Here is a 5678-nt window from a genome sequence, read left to right as displayed (position 1 = left end):
TTAGGAGAGCTTTTGAATATTGAGTTTTCTGTCGTCTTGCTGTCAGTCTCATATTTTCTCTTTAGAACCTGTGAGAATGTTTTGCAAGATAGGCTAGAGTTTTCTTGGTGAGGTTAGAGATGAACTTCTGTTGAGTGGTAAAGTTCAATATCTGAATGAATTAAATCTCATCTATTTTTCTATTACTTTTCAAAATATTGTGTCCTAATTTTTATATAAGTTCAGTCACGCTTTTCTTATGTAATTCTGTCATGCAATGTTTTGTTATTCAAATTATTTTGCGAATTGTCTTTTACTGCAATATTGTCATATTGATATATTGTCGATTTTAGATAACTTGTAATAATAATATTTCCGGAGTCAACATAGAGATTTAATCTATTCAGTTCTTTTATTTTGTGAATCAAAACTGAAATTGGTGAACGAAGCATTAGGGATTCTCGACACCTTACTGTTTTCTTCAACAAAAATCTCAAAAACTCTCATTTTTCCTTAATTCAATTTTCTCTAACGCTCTTATTCTATTAGTCTTTCTTATTATTTTATTATCTCTCTGTGGATACGACCGCCCTTCTGTGCTACAATTGACCGCTTGTGAATATCACTTTTGGGCGTTAATCATTGAGCGAATTGCCCATAATTTAAGGAGAATGGCAGCCGCACCTACTAACATGATGGAGGATGAAGACAATGGAGAGGAAAGCAGACCACTGAGAGATTATGCCATGCCATCAATGGAAGGAGCTGAATCTAGCATACGAAGATCGGCAATTCAAGCAAATAGTTTTAAGATCAAGCCGACCATCATTCAAATGATTCAACACTCGGTACAATTTGGAGGCTTATCACAAGAAGATCCCAATGTCCACTTGGCAAATTTCCTGGAGATCTGTGACACTTTTAAGCATAATGGAGTGTCAGAAGATGCTATTCGTCTGCGGCGTTTTCCATTCTCATTGAGGGCTAAGGAAAAAAGTTGGTTAATTTCTTTACCTTCAGGATCCATCACCACATGGGAGCAAATGCCACAAAAATTCCTAGGTAAGTATTTCCCACTTACGAAAACTGCAAAATTACGAAACGAAATTACTATGTTTTTGCAAGTCAAGAATGAATCACTTTATGAGGCATAGGAACGCTTTAAAGATCTACTAAGAAAGTGTCCTCACCACGGGTTGCCAATCTGGCTTTAGGTACAAACATTTTATAATGGTTCTACTACCACAATCTGTAATATGATTGATGCAGCTGCAGGTGGAACAATAATGAGAAAAACGTATGAGCAAGCTTATGAGTTGCTAGATGAAATGGCTACAAATTCTTACCAATGGCCTGCCGAGAGACTCCCTACTAAGAGGGCCGCAGGTTTACACAATGTTGATGCCATCACTGCTTTAGCGGCACAAATGGAGGCTCTCAATAAGAAGATGGATGGATTGCAACTCCCAATATAAGATACATGTGATTTTTGTGGAGGCAGTCACCTGAACCATGAATGCCAAACAGGTAACCAAGTCTCATCTAGTTCACCTGCTGAGCAGGCGCACTTTGTATCAAATTTCCATAGGCAAAAAAACCTGTATAGCAACACCTATAATCCGGGATGGAGAAATCACCCGAACTTTGCATGGAATTAAAATAATGCGAAACAACCACCTCCCGGATTCCCACCTCAAGAAAAGAAATCAAATTTGGAGGATATGATGGCTAAGTTCCTGAGCACAGCTGAAACAAGATTTCAGAATCAAGAAGCTTCAATACGGAATCTAGAAGTTCAAATAGGCCAACTTGCAAACCTGGTTTCAGGGCGTACATAAGGTTTTCTCCCGAGCAACACCGAAAAGAACCCCAAGGAGCAAGTTAAGGCCATAACATTGAGGAGTGGGAAATAATTGGATGAGCCAACTACTAAGGTGACCAAGTCCAACATACAAAAGGACTCAACCATTAATGAAGAGAAGGAAGAAATGACCACTCAAGAGGAGAGGTTGAATTTGAATAAGAAATCTAAGGGAAAAGGGGTGATGAATTCTGACTTAACATCTTAAAAATACATGCCTCCTCTTCCATACCCCTAAAGGCTCAAGCAAGACAAGCTAGATAAGTAATTTTCTAAATTTTTAGAAATTTTTAAGAAATTGCAAATTAACATTCCTTTTGCTAAAGCCCTGTAACAGATGCCCAGTTATGCTAAATTCTTGAAGGAAATCTTGTCCAACAAAAGAAAGTTAGAAGAACATGGAACAATCATGTTGACAGAAGAATGCAGCGCCATTCTACAGAATAAGTTGCCTCCTAAATTGAAAGATCCAGGGAGTTTCACTATTCCTTGCACTTTAGGAAATTCATATTTTAATAAAGCTTTATGTGATTTAGGTGCAAGCATTAATCTTATGCCTCTTTCAATTTTTAGGAAGCTTGGTCTAGGAGAAGTCAAGGCAACCACTGTGTCCTTAAATTGGTAGACCGTTCAATAAAGAGACCACGGGGAATTATTGAAGACGTACTAGTAAAAGTGGATAAATTTATTTTCCCCGTGGATTTTATTATCCTTGATATGGAGGAAGACCGAGAAGTGCCGCTAATTTTGGGACGACCATTCCTTGCCACGGGAAGAGCTTTGATTGATGTGCAACAAGGACAACTCATTCTGAGAGTGAATGATGATGAAGTGGTATTTGACATGTATAAAATTATGAAACATCCTTTTGACTCTGTCATCTTCTTGTTTTCATGTGGATATCTTTGATGATCTTGTTAAGGAGTGCCAAAAGAAAGCATTTGAGGATGATCATTTAGAAAGATGCATTATGGAGTATGGGACCACTATGGATGAGGATAGCACATTTCAAGAAGAAGCCAAAAATCTAGAAAACTTGTTAGAAATAAATCCAAAGAATCCCGAGGACAACCTAAGAGAACAAAAGCCAAAACTAGAACTCAAAGTCCTTCCATCTCATCTCAAATATGCTTATTTAGAACATGATGCATTCCCTGTAATTATTTCTTCTTTATGGACAGGTGAAATGGAAGACAAATTGTTGGAAGTTCTAAGAAGTCATAAGAAGGCAATAGGTTAGACCATAACATACATTAAGGGAATCAATCCATCCATTTGTACACACAAGATCCTTATGGAGGAAAATTTCATGCCCAAAGTTCAACCTCAAAGGCGCCTCAATCCAATAATGCAGGAGGTAGTAAAGAAAAAAGTGGTCAAATTGCTCGACGCATGTATTATCTATCCTATTTCTGATAGTGCATGGATTAGCCCGGTACAAGTAGTACCAAAGAAAGGTGGGATAACAGTTGTTGAAAATGAGAATAATGAATTAATACCTACTAGAACTGTTATAGGGTGGCGTGTTTGTATTGACTATAGAAAATTAAATGATGCCACAAGAAAAGATCACTTACCCTAACCATTTATTGATCAAATGTTGGAGAGATTGGCATGTTACAAGTACTATTGTTTTCTGGATGGCTGTTCAGGATACAATCAAATCCCTATTGCCCCCGAGGACCAGGAGAAAACAACCTTCACATGCCCTTATGGCACATTTACTTACAGAAGAATGCCTTTCGGCCTCTGTAATGCACCAGCAACATTCTAATGTTGCATGATGACAATCTTCTCATACATGAACGAAAATTTTTGGAAATTTTTATGGATGACTTTACATTGTTTGGTCTAACATTTGAAGATTGTCTTCATCATTTATCATTGGTTTTGCAGCGGTGTAAAGAAACGAACCTCGTACTTAATTGGGAAAAATGTCATTTTATGGTACAAGAAGGGATAGTTCTAGGGCACAAGATCTCCTCCAAGGGGATTGAAGTTAATAGGACAAAAGTGGAGGTGATCGAGAATCTACCTCCACTTACTACAGTTAAAGCTGTTAGAAGCTTCCTCGGGCATGCAGGATTTTATAGGAGATTTATCAAAGATTTCTCAAAAATCTCAAAACCTTTTTCTAATCTCCTCATAAAAGATACTAAATTGAGTTTTCTGATGTGTGCTTGCAGGCATTTCAGGTGTTAAAAGATAAGCTTGTGACCGCCCCTATTGTAGTACCACCGGATTGGAGCCTTCCTTTTTGAAATGATGTGCGATGCGAGTGATACTGCAGTGGGGGCCATGCTTGGTCAAAGAAAGGACAAGGTTTTTTGGGCTATCTATTATGCAAGCCGCACCCTTACCGGACCTCAATTGAATTATGCTACAACTGAAAAAGAACTTTTGGCTGTAGTATTTACATTTGATAAATTTAGATCATATCTAATGGGGTCAAGAGTCACTGTTTACATTGACCATGCAGCTTTGAAGTTTCTTTTAGCTAAGAAGGACGCTAAGCCAAGACTACTGAGATGGATTCTTATCCTTCAAGAATTCAACTTGGAGATCAAGGACAAAAAGGTGACAGATAATCTAGTGGCTGCCCACCTTTCAAGGCTACAAAATACAATTAAGGATGATAAGGACACTAATGATGAGTTTCCTGATGAACAAATTTTTTCTATCTCTTCCAGCTTTCCTAATTCACATGTTACTAAAATTCCCTGGGTTGCAGACTTTGCTAATTATCTTGAAGGGAAATGGATTCCAGGGCACTACACTTATCAACAAAAGAAGTTCTTCTCAGATGTGAAACACTATTTTTGGGAGGATCTATATCTCTACAAAATGTGTGCGGATCAAGTAATTCGAAGGTGTGTACCTGAGGATGAATTTTCCAACATCTTACATCATTGTCATGACAGTGAAGCAGGTGGACACTTTGGGGCTAACCGGACTGCAACAAAGGTACTTCAATCTATATTCTATTGGCCAACGCTTTTCAAGGATGCCCATGCATATGTTGCTGCATGTGATAGATGTCAACGAATTGGTAACATCTCAAAAAGGAATGAATTACCCTTAAATAACATTCTTATTTGTGAAATATTTAATGTCTGGTGCATTGATTTTATAGGGCTTTATCCCCCATCTTTTTCTAATAAGTATGTTCTAGTTGCGGTTGATTATGCTTCTAAATAGGTAGAAGCTGTTGCAACACGCACCAATGATGCCAAGGTAGTGGTTCAATTTCTTAAGAAAAACATCTTCACACGGTTTGGGATTCCTAGAGCCATAATAAGTGATCGGGAAAAACACTTTGATAATCATTAGTTTGACGCTTTACTAGGAAAGTATGGAGTGACTCATAAAATGGGCACCATGTACCATGCTCAAACTAGTGGTCAGTTAGAGGTTTCAAATAGGGAGCTGAAGCAAATTCTTGAAAAGACTATGAACACCTCTAGGAAGGATTGGGCATTTAAGTTGGATGACACTTTGTGGGCGTATAGGACAGCCTTCAAGACCCTAATAAGAATGTCTCCATATAGGCTTGTTTTTAGAAAAGCTTGTCATCTCCCCGTGGAACTAGAACATAAGGCATATTGGGCTACTAAATTCTTAAATTTTGATTTGCAAGCTGCAAGGGAAAAACGTCTATTGCAGGTGGATGAGCTTAAATAGTTTAGACTAGGAGCTTATGAAAATGCAAGGATTTACAAGGAAAATAATGAAGAAGTGGAATGACAAAAACATTGCAAAGAAGGATTTTGTTCCCGGGCAACAAGTTCTTCTGTACAACACCCGGCTTCGTCTCTTTCCAAGAAAGCTCAAATCCAGG

The 5678-nt window shown here is 38.0% G+C and overlaps 1 non-coding gene across 1 annotated transcript; it reads right to left on the bottom strand.

Annotated features, from left to right (window-relative positions):
- Window positions 1–1071: 1071 nt before the first annotated feature.
- Window positions 1072–1177, bottom strand: LOC112092383. The gene has a single exon (XR_002902566.1). It is a non-coding gene; the product is annotated as a small nucleolar RNA R71 (small nucleolar RNA).
- Window positions 1178–5678: the final 4501 nt, after the last annotated feature.

This window comes from Morus notabilis, unplaced genomic scaffold, assembly GCF_000414095.1.
Source record: "Morus notabilis unplaced genomic scaffold, ASM41409v2 Scaffold52, whole genome shotgun sequence".
Taxonomy (NCBI): Eukaryota; Viridiplantae; Streptophyta; class Magnoliopsida; order Rosales; family Moraceae; genus Morus; species Morus notabilis.
Note: the sequence above shows the minus strand (reverse complement) of the source record. Positions and strands in the feature narration are given on the sequence as shown.